The following is an 18,559-nucleotide window of genomic DNA, read 5'->3' as shown; positions in this document are numbered from 1 at the left end:
ATGAAAATCTCCAGTTCTCAACAAAACGAAAATCAGCTAATAAATAGCTTTGCAACTGAAATGCACAGTGCAGGTGTGTGTGTGCATGTGTGTGTGTGTGTGTGTGTGTGTGTGTGCGTGTGTAAATCGCTCTGGATTAAGAGCGTCTGCTAAATGCCTAAATTGTAAATTGTAAATTGTGTGTGTGTGTGTGTGTGTGTTTGTGTGTGCGTCCGCCCAAATCACAGCTTTTTGTTGTAGAAATGCTTACCCGGGGACCCCCAGCTCCCTGGGGGTCCCCGGGGTTCCCTGGGGAGGTCCGCGCGCCTGCCGCCCGCGTAGCACCTAAGGAAAGCCAAATGTCCCATACTTCACCTAAGGAAAGCCAAATGTCCTATACTTCACCTAAGGAAAGCCAAATGTCCCATACTTCACCTAAGGAAAGCCAAATGTCCCATACTTCACCTAAGGAAAGCCAAATGTCCCATACTTCACCTAAGGAAAGCCAAATGTCCCATACTTCACCTAAGGAAAGCCAAATGTCCTATACTTCACCTAAGGAAAGCCAAATGTCCCATACTTCACCTAAGGAAAGCCAAATGTCCCATACTTCACCTAAGGAAAGCCAAATGTCCCATACTTCACCTAAGGAAAGCCAAATGTCCCATACTTCCCGGACATCCCGACACATGTGGTGGCGTCAAGCCTCGAAAACGGAAATATTCATAAAAAAATCCAAAAATATTCCCACGGATCCTGATATCGTTTACTGAGGAGAGCTTGTTAGTTATTGATCTTATATTAAACAGGGCAAGGTTTAGCTGGACTGGTGGTGACTGATTAACTGTGGTGGGGGCCATTGGGATGGATAATAAGTTTGAGCACCTGTAAGGTGCAGGTGCATTAGTCAAATGTATCTTTAAAATATCAGATTTGGTGCTTCTGTTTGAAATACGGACCGGTATTGGCCATGGGGGGACAGTAAGAGGAACAGATAAAACAGACGTTGAGACAGGTGTCATATGTTGTGGGACAGAAGCTGTATGAATAAATGACTGTATTTAAAGTAGGTGCAATATGATCGTCTGACCGCAAGGGGGCAGATGTGGGTAGTAGTCATACAGACGAGAGGTGGTGGGAGATGTTACTTGCTAGGATTCTTTTTCCTTCATGGTTGGGGTGCACCAAGTCCCTGTAAAGTGATGGGTTCTTCCAAAAGCTGTCAAAGTTAGTGATATAGCCATGGCCGCAGGCTTGACAGAAATTTCGTAGCCAACTGTCTGCGCAGATAACACGGCTGAAGCTTTCTGGGCCTCGAAAGAGAGTGGGGATTAATCCTAGAAATATGACGGATTTATTCAGGTTATCAAGTGCGTCTGCCAGGGCCTCATAGTCAGTCCACATCTTAAAGGCTTGGCGCTGCTTGATATCATTTATGCCCACGTTGATCAAGACTGTGTGAGCGGAGGGGTGACGTTGGAGAATGTCTGGAATGTGGGGGATCAGATCAATAATCTTGGCACCGGAAAAATAATAAGTAATACATTTCGGGATAGATACCCCTCGAATCACGGAATCACCTAATTATAGAATGTAATCAGGAGGAGGGGTAAAACAGTGGAGGGGTGTGTTATCGGGGGAGATCAATGCAGCTGATCTCGTGTGGAGTGACAGGGAGTGGGACGCCGCTGGATATGATGAGTGTGGTGGTGGTGGGGGAGGGGGCTCTTTACTAGGAGCAGCGCTGATCACTTTACCTCGCGCTGGGTGGATAATCGATAGGGAAGCGTTTGGTTTGGGGTTACTGGGTGAACGACGACAGGGTCGTTTGCCTGCACGACGACCCCCGTCATGGCTGGGCTTGGGAGTCGAGGTGAGAGAGCAGGTAGAGGAGCCAGAGGAGTCCCGGAAGTTTCGCTTTGCTGGTCGGGACATGGAGTCTGTGCACTGTGCGTTCCTTGGAGTTGGAGTAGCCGTGGTCGATAGCTCCTGGAGCGGAGCGAAGGCATTGGAACACGGGAACATGTCCGCTATGCTCCAAGCCTCCGACCCCCGATGGGTCATAGAGAGGGAACCTCCGATTCTTTCCTTTGACCAACGAGGACCAGGAGTCGGCGCGGATGGGTCCCGGCATACGCCTGCCGGTACTCGCAGCACCGCACCCCGGCATAGAGGCTGCCACGGCGGACACCCGGAATACAGCGCCGGCACCCGGGGTTTTCATGGATCTCAACCGGTCTTGGAGGAGCGATTTTCGCATGAGGTCTTTCACCAGGTTTGCAATGAAGCGGAGCTCATTTTTGATACCTCCTATTTCCTCCATCCTGGGAGGCATATTTGTGTGGAGTGTGGCGACAGTGCTGAGGGTCCAGTGACCAGTCACTCTAGTGGAAAAACCACGACTGGGACTATCGCCCACAGCAACTTGAAGCGGTGAGTACACTCCAGTAAAACACCAAAAGAAAAAAAAATGCCACAAAAAAGTTTCTGCTCGTTCAACAGATTTAAGGTGTGCACAGTCGGTTAATGAACACTTTGAAACACTCAAACGTAAACTGTTCCCGTAAACACACACAAAAAACGAACAACGAAAAACGTGACAAACTCTGCCGGTTACGAACTGCTGCTGGTCGCTGCATGTGTCACACGTTCCTCAGGGAGCTGGTGGTCTGCACTAGCTGTTGATATTTCAGCACTTTGGTTAGAAAGGCTTCCTCCAAGGTTGTAATCAAAGGTATATACAGACGACCTCGAGAATGAAAACCTCTCTGTGGTTTCAAATCCACTATTCTGTCAGGTCTACTTATGTAGCTCTGTATACAATTTTCAATGAATCCGAACATTGTATTTTAAAGTATTGCAAATTGCTCCATAAAAATCATCATTGTAACCGGAAGTTATGTGGGAACCCACTTTCTGGCCTTGACAATCTGAATCTGATTGCAAACAATAAACTTACTTTTACTACTCACTTTATGCAGGCTAGCACTTTTACTTACAAAATAGTTTGTGCATTACATTCACCCATTCATACAGGAATCCATGGTTTCCGTGGAGGAAAACTTTATTGGCACCAAGGGCAATGCCTGAACAATTTGGACCAAAATGTCCACCACAGCCCAGCATGACGACGATCACCTGTGGCACACAGCGGTGATATTGCAGTCAGAGAAATGCAAACTGAGACTTATCTAATGTATTAAAATGATTTATATAAAAAAAAAAATATAATGCTGTGGATGCTGTGCCGGGACTACTTTCATTAAAAAAAAAAACAGTAGAACCAATTTGGAGGTTTTGTGGAGACAAAGAGCCGTCCACAGTCCATCCAGACTGCGGTGGTTTGAGAGTGGAGGAGGCCATGAGGTTCTGGAGTAACACGGTCTAGTGGATCACAGAGTCCACTGGACTGTGAACATCTGTGACATCGGCAGGGCCAGGCCGGTCACTGTCAACGCCTGTGGTGAGACAGAAAGAGAGACAGTGAGAGAGAGAGTGTGGACATAACATTTCAGACTCTATAGAGCACCGAAGTCCTGACGTCACTTGTCAGTAGAGGGCGCCAGTCCACAGGTTTGTGTAGGCTACTTTTTATTTGCTTCTTCATATAAGAACTGTGTTTGAAAAATAAACCGATCATCCCGGCCTTTTCACTCATATGGATCGACTGATGGTGGAAATGTACAAATATACCCAAAGAGTAACACAATAAGCGTTAGAAACGAGTCAAACAACCCAGAGACTACATTTACGGGTAGACGGGTGGATGCAGCTGCCCGTTGCACAACATAAACTGACATGTTAATTACGTTCTTTTAAAAATATCATTAAATATGAAACATTAGTACATTAGTAGAATCGAGTCACCGCCAGCTGAGCTTACGTCAACGAGGAATCTCAGGAACGCAATGTGTTGACAGCTGGGCGTGACGTATATTAGCAGCGACATTGCTTTCATGTGTAGTTTCAAGGCTTTTGCGGCCAAATTAATTCCCATAAATTTTCTCCAGAAACTGGCTGTATCAAATATTAATGGACATCATTAACGACACACAGTCACCACCCTGACAGAAAGGCCGGGATGATCGGTTTATTTTTCAAACACAGTTCTTATATGAAGCGACCTAAAATGGGGATTTCAATGCAACTAAAAAAATTACATTAACCCGTGTACTGGCGCCCTCTACAGAAAGTGACGGCAGACTTCGGTGCTCCATGTTTATTTGTAATGTAATTTTAATTCACACATTAATCATGTTACCAAGATTGCCTTTTTTCACCTTAGAAATATTGCACGAATCAGAGCCTATGTGTCCTTGGACGATGCAAAAACGCTAATCCACGCCTTTGTTTTTTCTCGGCTTGATTACTGCAATGCACTTTTTTCAGGACTGCCTAAGAAAACAACTGACAGATTACAACTTGTCCAAAATGCAGCAGCCAGAGTTTTAACTAGAACTAAGATGAGAGAACATATTACTCCAGTTTTGGCATCACTGCACTGGCTTCCGGTTGTTTTTAGGATTGATTTTAAAATTATTTTACTTGTCTATAAAGCTTTCAATGGTCTCGCACCTTCCTACCTACATGACTGCCTGCCTAAATATGTCCCAAACCGCCCGCTAAGGTCTTCCACTGCTGGCCTGCTCGCTTTGCCTAAAAAAATGTCAACTAAAAAATACGGGGAAGCAGCTTTTTGCTTCTACGGGCCGTCGGCATGGAACAAGCTCCCACTGTACCTTCGTCAGGCAGCCTCTGTAGACATTTTTAAAGCTCAGCTCAAGACCCATTTCTACAACATTGCTTTTAAGTGATCTTATATTTTTTTGTTATTCATGTCCTCACTGTATTGCATTACTGCTTGTTTTTTAGAACAAGTCATTTTTTATTATTATTATTTTTTAATATATCTTTTTGCGGCTTACGCCTTTTATTGTTTTTTTTTTTTTTTTTTAATATATATTTTATCCCACGATTTTGTAACCCATTTTTCACCCCTGTGTCAATCATCTAATGTAATCCTGGGCTCTACACACCCTCCGCCAACCTGGGGAGAGCAACGGACTTAACTCATGCTTCCTTCATGCTTGAGTGTCCAAGTTGCTCCTTTACACCTGACAGGGGGGAGTTTCCCTGGTTGGACGTAGCGCGTGGAAGGAACACGTTATTCCAACCAGTTCCTTTGCCCTCCATCAGGCGCCCCAGCTGGCCAGGGGGAGGCAGTTTTAGAGACCAGGATTACTGCATGTTTTTGTGAGGGTACCTACCCTAGGGGACACGGGGAGAACATGCAAAGGCCCTTTCGCCAACCCCGCCTTCGGGTATGGGCACTGATGACGCGGAGGAGGAAACACACCGCCAGCGCAAGTACTTTCGACCGCTACAAACTTGTGCCTGATACGGCAGTGGTGCCAGATTACATACATGTATACATAGGAGCATTACCTTTAATCCTCCCAACACTAAAACATATCGTCATTACGTCACCTTCGAAAACCAATCTGGCAGTGGTGCCAGATTACATACATCTGTATAACTAGCTCTCAATGATGACGTAATAAAGATGTGGATTAAAGGACCCAATGCCAGAGTGTAATTGGTTTTACAATTTGCTGGGACGGTGCATACGCATCAAAATTGGCTGGGACGGTGCATACGAGTCCCGGGCGAAACTAGTACTTGCGCGCTATGCTTGCGCAAGTAATAAAACTAGTGATTACCTGTGGCTGAAAGTGACAGGTCTTTGAGAGGACGCCGTGTTGGACTCAGCCTTCTGGGTCTGTCCCTCTGGCCCCTCCTCCTCTCCCTCCAGAGGGCTCCTCCCATTCTCTCCCGGATCTGTTGCAGCACAGAAATGTAACACAGTCATGCTAGTCAGTGACTGTTAGTACCCTGTAAAACCATGCGTGTACATTTAACCCTCAAAACCTTGAGTATCCATTTGGTTGCATTTGTAGCTCAGTGTTTATCAAGCACTGGGCCACGCATCTTAAAAGTAAATTAATCGACAAAACTAACGTAATTTGTATTGTTGACCTATTTCTAAAATATTAATGCATACATTTTGTTCATTTTTTACCCTACTATCACACGGAACTATGTTTTTTGTGTCCATATCACTACGCCCAATTTTTTTCAATTTTTTTTTTGTCAACAACAATACAAATTACGTTAGTTTTATTAATTTGTTTACTTTTACTGCATGGCCCCCACAAAATGACAGGAACTGCTTAATATTGACCAAAACCAGAGCAGAACTCCCACCACGGGACTCGGGCAATCAATTAATACAGTTGCAACAACTACATTAATGGCAAGTATTTCATACAGCTTAAGTAAAAAAAAATCTGAACTTATCCCTTTAACCCATTTAGACCTGAGGCCGATTCTATTAAAAAAAGTATTCTAAATCCTAACAGTTTTGTTCAAGTTTTTTCAAAAATAGCAGATCTACAAGCTCATATGAGCTTGTATAAGATAATGCTTAAAACACCAAAAGGGGTTCCCGTCCAGGTCACCTATAGGACGTTAGGTCCCTCAGGTCCTAACTAAGGTGACATCCATTCCTACGCACATCACATGTCTAGTTTTGCCCCTGCGGGCTGCGAGCATATACCTGCCAACTCTTAAGACTCCTTTGACCATTTCTCCTGCACTAGACTCCTGTACCAAGTTACCAACCCATGGGTCAAAGGCCCATATACCGCCCCACACACACCTCACTGATATGCAGCCAAGGCCATGATAATATTAATGCAATGGGTTTTTGATATGCCAAATGGCCCTGGCAGTATTTGATTTTCTTTGGAAGGTGTGAGAGCTCTCTCTCTCTCTCTCTCTCTCTCTCTCCATGCCACGCCATTTAAAAACCCTCTCTCTCATCAATGAGAGAGTGCATGGAATGTTACTCTTTTACATAAGTCCCTTTGATAAACTCCAATCCCACTCCCACATATAGTGTAGCCTACCTACCATACACGCAATGTAAGTGATACTAATGTAATTAAATGCTATTACAAAGAGCGTTATATCTTGAGTTGCCCATGTACAGTACATCTTAGTCTGTGTACTTGATATGTATTGTGTACTGCCTGTACTGTAGCATACTTTATGGGTAGGCTACGAGAGTGCCAGCAAGGTCAGCTGCTGTTGTCACGTCATTATGATCCAGCACTATACAGTATATGTTCTTGTTTGTGTAATAAACTTTGTGAACCTTTAGCGTGATACTGTCTCGTGTCCCACTGCTCTACCTAGCTGTAAATAACACAATTATCGTCTTTCCTTTCCTTTCCTCTGTGTGTGTGTGTGTGTGTGTGTGTGTGTGTGTGTGTGTGTGTGTGTGTGTGTGTGTGTTCTGCAGGTATGTCACTGTACTGAGCTTCTGGGTGGGGAGACTTACGCCTCCTGCTCTGTGGTACTACCTGCACTCTGCCACTTGCGTCGTACGTTGGCAGTCTCTGATGAGGACCCTGCATATGTGGTGAGATTTCAAGAAAAGATCAAGGAAGACCTATCCTCCCGCCAAATAAAAGCAACATGGACAATGAATGGCTCAAGATTGCAACAGCACTGGATCCACGTTTTAAAGGCTTAAAGGGTGTGCCCAAGACGGAGAGAGAAGCAGTGTGGACCACACTTGGAGGCATGCTACGTGAAGAACCACCCAGAGCATCTCCACACACTGATGAAGATGGGCCACGCAAGAATAAAATTAGCCTTCTTCTGGAGATGGACTCAGATTCTGATTCAGATGAAGAGATGCAGCCTGACAGAGACATGCACAGGTACAGAGCAGAGCCCCCCATTAGCACGGAGAAATGCCCCTTGCAGTGGTGGGCATCTCATGCAGGAGCTCATGCCAAGCTGGCCCCGCTGGCTCTCAAATATCTAGCCACTCCTGCAACCTCAGTCCCATGTGAGAGGCTCTTCTCGGTGGCAGGTCACATTGTGAACAAGAATAGGGCAGCCTTGCTCTCAGAAAATGTGGACAAGTTGGTGTGCCTGAGCAACTGGCTGAAGAATGAGTAAATAAGAGGGCCACATACATGTATAGGCCATGTTGTATTGGCCATGTTTGATTTTTTGTTTAAGTTAAAATACTGTACTGTTACAGAAAGAATGTTCCAATGTTTGCCTTAATCTTATTTAATCTCATTTATATCGATGCTCTGCGTCAAAGTAACGGAGCTCCTCTTTTTTGTCTGCCTGAGAGCATATAGTTTATTATTTAAAGGTATATTCAGTGATTTCACTCAAAAAACCTTAGGTTTCGTTTTTGGCTGTGGGACCCAGCCTTTCGTCCAATCAGGATAGAGAGTCAAAAACGAAACCTAAGGTTTTTTGACCCCCAGGGGTTAACTGGGGACAGGGAAGAACTCCTTATATGGCCAGCACACTCTATAGTAGGGAGGATTATCACAACAAAACAAAAAAATAAGTGATATTTGTCAACAGAGTTAATTTGAATTTGTTTCAGTGCTCTAAAAACAGACAAACATCACATATTCATACAGTAGAAAAAGATACAAAAGTACAGACCAATTGATAAGAAAGAAAAAACGTTACAATGCATGTTGAATAAATAACAATTCATCGCAGACTAGTTCATCGTTTTTACAAACCAGCATCACGCTGTAAAGTGCAAGTGAAGAGGGTCGGAGTTCAGGAGGCGAACATACTCGGGATAAGTGCTATTTCTTAAAGATGGAGTGCCACAATTTTTGTATTTTTCAAGTTTAGTGTAGTTTTTCATGTGTCTATGAGGTGACAGTACTTCATTAGACACCCTGGAGTTGTTTTTATGTGCAATGATGTATTCCCTTTGTATTTAGGGTTTCTTCCTGGAGGCTGAACCCTTGACAGTCAAACGGGCCAATGAAGTAAACAGTAATATAGTGACACCACACTATCAGCCCCTCCCCTAACCCCTCCCCCTTTATCATACAACTACAGCTGTGGGTGCAGCTTCAGTTCAGGTGGATCACCACCCATCACCGCCCACCAGGCAAACCAGGCATACTTAATGAACTGGTGGGCGTGAGTAGTCTATATGGGTGTGTGATCGCTACCTCTTTTGAACACTGGGGGGCGCCACTGAGTCAATTAATGCATAAATTATGCAAATTAGTAATTAAATTCTTTACATTCCATAATCATAAATCATATTTGCATATCTCATAAATATTATAATTATAATTAGCATAATCATAAAATTCCATACATTCCTTAAATTCTTTACATAAAGGATATTGTGTTGGTGACCGTCTCTGTGACGTATTTGTATGATTATATTGGTTTTGGAGGTTATATTGGTTTTGGAGGACTGATGGGGACATAGTTTGTTTAGCTCTTTAACATTCGTCAGCCAATCTGATCCCCACAGTTAGGCCTGTGTAGACATTTACTTAAATAAAAGTAATAGTTTAATCAAGTTTATAAAAATTGACATTAACAAATGCCGTAGCTTATCTAAGTGTGAAGCCTCACAGCGCCCCTATAATATTAGCTCTGAGTTCGATGGGGGAGGCAGACAAAGGTCTCAGATTACAGTACTGAGGGAGAATTGGGGGGGTTGATACTATGATGCGGTGTTGTGACTCACGGTTTGTGAATGAGTTTAAAGTAAGGCCCCCTATGGCCTTCTGGGTAATGCTAGATGCATTACACTGCAGTACCACCTATGCCCTGATGTGATTTCAGTCACATAGTGCAATGTTTTCAGCGGAATGCATATAAATATTGATAAAAACTATAACTAAGTGGTCATAGATTGTTTTTTTGTCTTTAACATTCAGCCAAGCATTCAACCAAATCTGACCACAACAGTTAGGCCTGTGTAGACATTACTTAAAATAAAAAGTAGTAGTTTAATTATAATTTTATAAAGTTTATTGACATTAACAACTGCCGTAGCATTTCTAAGTGTGAAGCTTCACAGCGCCCCCTATAATATTAGCTCTGAGTTCGATGGGGGGAGCAGACAAGGAATCAGATTACAGTACTGAGAGGAGGAATGGTGAGTGATACTATGATGCGGTGTTGTGACTCACGGTTTGTGAATGGATGACCCGCTGCTGTGGCAGTCACGAATCCAGACTTTTGTTTATTTATGGTGTAAGTCAAGGATACCCCACCTAGTGGTCAATTTCTATAATTACACTGCAGTACTACCTATGCCCTGATGTGATTTCAGTCACATAGTGCAATGTTTTCAGCGGTCTGGGACTACCAGTGGTCCTTGAGGGGGGTTCATGTGATCCCCACCAGCTAAATCATGGAGAGTTGGTAACCAAATAGAGTAATAGACCCTTCAATTAGGCTTCATGTTTTTTCCTAATGTTTGTGGTTAAAGTAGGTTTTGTATTATTTTGTGTTTTGTGTTGTGTTTTGTGAACACGCAATACAGTTTCAGTTTAGTTATCGTTTTTAATTTATTTTTAGTTTTTTATTTAGTTTCAGTTAACTAAAATGTTTTTTTTTTTATTCTAGTTTTCGTTTTTTAGTTAGTTTTAGTTAACTATTATAACCTTGCTGGTCTGTTATACAGTGGATCCAGCGTCAACCCTGTCACTCACGGTTGTGAATGAGTTTAAAGTAACGCCTCCTATGGCCTTCTGGGTAATGCTAGATGCATTCCGGGGATCCAACGTCAACTATAACATTCATGGTTTAAGATTATTATACATTATAGTGTAACAAAACATGATATAGGTGTAATATGATGACAGTTATAATTAGTTATATACTGTTTGTACCATGTGAACAAAATATGTGAATATACTGTATTCTGTAAATGAAATGTTTAATTAAGTGCATGGAAGTAACTATTGCATGCTGGTTAATTTTTTTTTAACCAATCTGATCACAGCATTTCAGCTGATGCAACCTCCCCTCGATTAGGTGTGCGTGTTTGTTCTCACGGGTGGGAATAGATATGTAGAATAGGGACTCGCCGCTGTGGTAGTCACGAATGCCTGATGCATCATTGGTAATGCTACACATCTGTTATACAGTGGATCCAGCGTCAACCCTGTCACTCGTGGTTGTGAATGAGTTTAAAGTAACGCCCCCTATGGCCTTCTGGGTAATGCTAGATGCTTATGACACCATGGATTCACAGTTAACCATGACACTCATGGTTTAAGATTATTATACATTATAGTGTAACAAAACATGATATAGATATAATAAGATATTAGCTATAGAGTTACACGTATACTTTAAAAATGATAGGCCAGCAAATATAGAGTGAATCATTAAGAATAAGAGCCTTCTAAGAATAACTGCTATGCTAATCATTGTCGACCTTTGAGGTCAAACTGTTTTTTTTTTTTTACATACACTGAATAATAAATATGAAATAAACATGAGATAAAAACAACGATGAAAATGAGTTTGATATTTTTTATTTAGTGAGAAACATGTAACATATATTTACACAGGTATGTTACACAAACGCCAGGTCATCATCATATTCATTGTCGTCTGTATCCCCAGTATTGGTGTTATTCCACCACGGTGCCGCATACACGGTCCATTTCGGGTCCATCCACCAAGAGCGGTCTCCTTCACTTGAGCTTGATGCTCCCAATGAAAAAGTTGAATCCTCCATGGTGAATGAATATCCTATAGTGTCCTATAGTGTAGGATGGGGTGGGGTGGTATCTGAAATTGTTGGTCTATCGGTTTCTAGATGAGGGAGGGCCGTGGGTGCATCGTTTTCTAAGTCGCTGTACGATTTATGATTTGCAGGACAGTTATCCATTGAGAATAGTGAAGCGCCAGCTGGTTTTGCGAGATTGATAGATCGACCTTTAGTGGGATCACCGAACGAGAACCCAGGTCCGGTAGGGTATGTCTGGTAATCCACACGCCTCGATTTCTTTTCAATGTAGTAGTCCATTGATCCTGAATCTACACGTTTGAAGCCTCTAAGGCGGGATTCCAACAGGGCCATCTTTCGAATCTCTGTAGTTGCTTTGAAAAATTCCATGGCTTCACACATCACATGCTTTAGAATCCCTAAATCTTCCACGCCAATGGATAGTTGGATTGGAAAGCATTTTTCTTTTTCCATGATACTTTTAGGTATTTCAAGCGGGGTAGTGCCTTGAGATTTGTATCTCAATAACAGCCATAACTTTGACCTGGAACAGTCAACGACGAAGCCCTCAGCATGACTACGTGAAGGTATCTCATGGTTCACCCGTACAACTCGAGATGGCTTGATATATCCACGGTTTATCTCTGTATCCAACTGCAAATAATTACAGAACTCTAGAATAGGATTGACCAATCTCTCAAATTCAGATTCATAGATGCGTATGTAAGGCAACCGGTCTTCAAAGATACTGTCCCCTGATTCCAATGTATAGAGTTCAATAAATCGATGATTCTTGAACGGAAAAAAAGACAACCGAATTTTCCGGCCATCAGATAAGGCCCAAACTTTCCTATCCTCATCTTCGTAACAGGTAGGGTACATATTTTCTTTCTTTCTCTGGGTAGCTAGTGTCTCTACTGTTGATTACTCGGTTGTTCTCCGTATTTAAGAACATCCCCAGAGAGGTGGAGCCTTCTAAGAATAACTGCTATGCTAATCATTGTCGACCTTTGATACATACATACTTACATACACTGAATAATAAATATGAAATAAACATGAGATAAAAACAACGATGAAAATGAGTTTTGATATTTTTTATTTAGTGAGAAACATGTAACACATATTTACACAGGTATGTTACACAATACATCTAACAGATCCAAAACTAAATCATATAGTACAAAATGTAGTATAAAATTGAGTTATCAATGATGATTTTATCTGAGTCTATAAGTGTATAGTGGGTACACTGTACATAGGGGGCTTGTGGGTCGTCAGGTGGCTATGGAGGCCGATTCTGGATCCGATTACTCTGATGCAGTATGGACAGGGGAATGTAGTGTTGGGTTTAGGTTCTTTTTGGGTTCTGAGTCTGCGTTTGTCCTGTGCATCATGGCGAAGGTCATCATCATATTTTGTAGCACCCTCATGGACAAGGTTTGGTGCATCTAGATCTAGAGGGGAGGTTGCGTCCTCATCATCAGAGTATGCAGGGGTTGCACTGGTTTGGAATAGTTCGGGGTTGAGGAGGGTTGGGGTTGTGCTGGGAAGTTGTCCAACTCTCCATCTACTATTCTGGATCGTAGTCAAGTCCAGCGGTTCGATAGCATCAAAATATTCATCATCCGTATCGATTATCAACCCGTCTGACTCCAAGTCCACCAGGTCCTCCTTATCAATTCTGGGCATATGTATGCTTAACAGCTCGGCAGTCATGACCGCATCATCCATTCTCTCTTTGTATATTTCGAGAGCCGGAGTATAGACCAATCTGTCCTCTAGTGGATCCACATATCCCCATACTCTGTAAGGATCGTATGAGTTGAACAGAGGTTTGGTGTGGTTTGGTTCGGTTGACGATAACGTCTGAAGTTCCATTGATTCATTATGGGATCCTCGTGTATCCATGACTAATATTGAGAGGAAATAATTGACGAATAATTGAGGAATCGTAGCCTTATCCTCGGGGTGTGAAAGATCTGATGCAGATGTAGATCTGAGACCTCCCTTTTAAATAGGCTGTCCTGATTCTATACACCACACCCCCTCTCATTGTTACACAAATCACACATGTTTACAAAGCTACCTGTCATTTATGCAATATTGTACTGTTTAACATCAGCATCTGCATATTAATTAATTCTGGTAGCATGGATAGGGCCAGGTTGAGACATCCACTATCACTAGGAATAAAACCACGTTGCAGTTAAGAAATGCAACAGTTGTTAAACGTGTACGAATTGTGTACAACAAGAGACGAGTATACCCCGACTTCACCACCCTTCCTTATGGCTACTAACGGAGATGGTTTTAAAGATGCTAATGGTTTTCAAACCAAATTACAACATCCTTTTAGTATGCTAATAGCAGGGCCGTCTAATAGCGGGAAGACTTTCTTTGTGAAAGAGCTAATTGAACATGCTGATCAGATTATCTCTGCTAAAGTAGAGAATATTGTGTACATATATGCTTGTTGGCAAAAGATGTATGATGATTTATTGAAAATCAGGCCTATCAACTTTGTACAAGGAATTCCAGAGTCATTATGTGATGATAACCTCTTACCTACTAATTTACATAATTTATTAATAATTGATGATGTCATGGATGCAGCTAGTCAGAATCAAGAGGTTCAGAATGTTTTCACAAAGTACGTACATCATAGGAATCTCAGTTGTATCTATTTACTACAGAACATCTTTATACAAGGTAAGGCTAGCAGAACTATTAGCTTGAATGCTAATTACTTAGTCTTATTCAAAACAGCCAGAGACAAGAATCAGATAATGTTGCTAGCACGGCAGATGTATCCGGGGAATACTAAATATTTTTTACAAGCCTATAACGACGCCACCAGTCGTTCATATGGATATCTACTTGTTGACTTTAAAACAACAACACCGGACTGTTTTCGTCTCAGATCAGAGATATTAGCAGACACATCAGTAGTCTATTTACCTAGAAAAACCCTGTTGTAATCATGTCAGACCTCATTCGTAGAAATTTAGTCCTACTGGAAAGATTGTATAAGGCCAGTCCTAAAACCAGACGCATTATTCTGAAAAATGCCAGTTCAGATTTTCTGAATGCTCTCTGTGAAATCTCCATTAATATTCTGCGTGGCAAAATACCGTTATCAGCTAAACAATATAACGCATTGCAGAAGAAAAAGGGGCATGTGAGGTTAATTGCAGATAAACGGATTAATCTAACCAAAAAGAAACTAATTATTAACCAGAGAGGTAATGGTTTCATTCTGCCATTGCTAGCTGCTGCACTGCCTTTCATAACCAGTCTATTTTCACAGAGATAGTTTTTATTTCTACTATTTTTTATTTACAAATATGGACCACGTACAGAAAATGTTTCTAGTACCACAACAGCAGTTGGATAGTTTAAAACAGCTATCATCATCATCAGCATCACCTCGTGAATCTATCAGACAAGTCGCTGAGAATGAATTGGATAAATCAATACTAGATGTCTTGAACACCCATGACACCGATTTACATGCAAAAGCGAAGAAATACACTATGGTTTTACATAGATATTTGGCTCTGGTTAAACAGAGAGGGGCCGATACAACTATGCTCACATTGTCATTACCTAAAGGCATACAAAACACTCATGTGGATGATAGTGCAGAAAATGCTAATGTTGTAACCTCAGAAGACCATGTTTTGAAGGATATTTTATACCATATGCCTGACAAAAACAAGAAGAATGTTCAACACATTATGGATACATTATCTAAATATAAAGATGATGTCTCATGGACCCCTCATGGAGAGTTAATTATCGATGGAAATACTATTAGAGGATCACATCTTTACGACTTACTTAAGAATGTAACAAATCCATTCAAGATGTCCGATGATAAGAGACCACGGGGGTGGATGCAGTTTTTGGATAAAATTGCCACATTGAATATACCTCTATCTGCCATTCCCAACAATAACGTCAAGGTATCTATCACTGCCATACAACGTAGTGATATATCTCCGGCTAGGAAACGAGGTAGACCAAGTGCCATAGCTTATGAAATATCACCAGTGAGGAGGACACCTAGGAGTCGAAGTATTACGAGGCGTACCCCATCAAAAGTCTGGCTTGATTTATGATATGGTTTATATTATGTATTTTCTTTTTTTTCATTTTTGTTTTAATTGTATTTTGTTTAATTCTATGTATGTACTATGCTACTGTGATTCATATAATGTCAACAAGATGTATATGCTATACACATGCCAGTGAATGTGACTGTGTTTTATGTTATGTAAAATAGTAAAATTAAATAAAAACATTACATTTTGAAATAATTTGTATCCGTGTTTTATTTATTTATTATTAAATCATGAAATCATCTTAACATCAATTACATTTTTTTCACATACAATATTTTACATGCTCTACACACTGTACACACGTAAAATCATGATTTCTACACATCTCCGGACGTATTCTACTAACAAACTTACATACCATAACATCATTACAACATAGATCATCCTTATACAAATTCATCACTTTTTCATAAGAAAAACCCCTCTGCATATAACATAGAAAGAATACACAATGTTGACCACATGTTGTAGCCATGTCATCTTGGACCTGTTTTACAGAATAGGTCACACTAACACAATTCTTCTGAAGAAATATATTTATATCTTCAGGGAAATTCCTATATGTAGGAGGGTGTCCAAATGAATCAAAGAAATATCCATGTCGATCATTATTGATATATATGGCTAACCAATGTGCCCCATCCATCGATGACGGTTGGGTATTGATAATAACCATAACAGGTAAACTACTAATAATAATATCTGGGAGTTGATCACATGCCAATACCCCCAATAAATGTATGTGTCTCTTAACCTTCTTTTTAAGAACACTAGTTAATTCTATAGTATTCATGTCTAGTATCTAGTTTTTAATACTCTAATAATAATCCACTAAGACCTGTCTACGGTTTGATATCTCAATGATTGAATCGAAAATAGCATAACAGATCATGTTGACTGTATGAGGTAGCGGGGTTCTAAATCTGGCCTCCAAACGGACGTTTCCAGACCGGATCAATGACACGTGTCCACCACAACCCTCGTCTGGTTCTAGATTGAAGCAATACAATGTATATCCTAGACCAAAATCTCTTCGGGTGATGGCTAGGCCTCTGTCTTTCAGTTGACGACCAGTGGCCTGTATCATCTGATAATATTCACGTCCATACTGTCCATTATCGAAGGATGGTTGAAAAGGTCTCCCTGGGTATGATTGACTGTCCGTATGTAGATTCAAGAATTCTAAATTGTAATGATGGAATTTGAAGGGATTCCTAGTGTAGTTCCCTGTGAATGCTTCATGATCGACAAAACCGATAACTATAAACTTAGGTATCTGACCTAAAAATAAGTTCTCCTGGCTGCATAGTCGTGCTCCATTCGGTATAGAAACGGTCTTCAAACATACTCTATCAATAGGATATTTGATATTTGTCTGTGTTAAAGCTCGGGCATGCCCCATTCGGACACCCGGCGATACTGATACTTTCTTTATAAATAGACTAGCTGATACAATTTTAACCCTATAACCACCAGCAGCATTTGTAGCCATCAGACAGAAATCATCTTTAGCACGTATAAATTTCATCTTGAGATCAACGCCATTTATAAGTAATTTTTCTTGAAAAAACATATCAGAATGAATAGGAGCTATAATATCTACAATTGTACTATCGGCAGTATATACAGCTCTAGCAGTAAGACCCGCATTTTCACCAGCGGGGCTTGAAGCGTCCATATGTCCACATGTATCTTTAGAGAAGAGACCACATCCAAACTGACTGGATAGTGTATCCTCACCATAATTCAGCAAACATTCCAATATCCCTCTATAAGGGTAAGTATTAGATGCATGTGATATGAGTGTATCCCCTAGCATAATATCTACTTGGGAGAATAGTGTACACCCCGGATAATTGACAAATCCTACTTCAGCTCCTGCCGCAATATTGGTTCCATTAGCATTCGTGATTTTAGCTTGTACGTGTAAATATGTATTATTCAGATCGAGATATTCCTCAGAACTCCCGGTGATGTAAAACTCGATAGGTGCGGTATCCGTGAGGGCTGACAAAGGATTTATTTCGTGGTAAGTATTCTTATCAATTGCTGTTTGAGTCAAACAAACACTGAAGAGGTCCAGTTCACTCTTTGAGCATTCTTGCGATTGAGTATGTATCAAAGACATGGTGAAATAATGTAGAATGGGAAGTATGGTTAGAAGATGTCTCTAGTTGACGATCTAGTAGTCCTACTGATGTGACGTCTAGCCTTTGTCTTCTTCTTATGGGTCTCGGCTACTCTTTTATACGTATTTCTACGTTTCTTGATACGCCCATGTGTCTGGAACCTTGGAGGCCGTTTAATACCCCTCATATGATGAATCATTAACCCCGATCCTTGCTGTCGTGGTTTTGAAGGCCTATTCATCATGTGTGTGATTACATCCCCTGCAATATTCTTAGCAGCTGTCTTCAGATGTGGTTTTGCGATAGTGAAACCACTCTTTAAAAGAGGCATAGCAAAACGAAAGATATTTCGAAAAATACCTCCCAGTCCCGATCCATATTGTGTAGGTGCGCCCGTAAACCCCGGTAGTCCAGATCCTGCTTGATTAGCATAATATGACATATACCTGTCATCATGCGCAATGTATGGAGAGCCTCTCATTATTCTCACGGTCCTAAGATCTATCACGTATAGGTCTAAAGTGTAATTTAGCAACTACCTTCCCATATGTAAATGGTACATGTAAATTCTGATCAGTCTTCAGAGAGATTTCTATATCACCTATCATAGACCTGGACAGACGGGTGTAGTGTGGCTTATCATACAAGAGGTATGGCATTCGGCGGACATCGTCGGCTATATTTATACTTCTCAATAAGGGGACATAACTATCCCCAAC

Source organism: Protomyctophum parallelum (assembly GCF_964188405.1).
Source record: "Protomyctophum parallelum genome assembly, chromosome: 13".
NCBI lineage: Eukaryota > Metazoa > Chordata > Actinopteri > Myctophiformes > Myctophidae > Protomyctophum > Protomyctophum parallelum.
The sequence above is the reverse complement of the archived record's forward strand: the minus strand, read 5'-3'. Positions refer to the sequence as shown.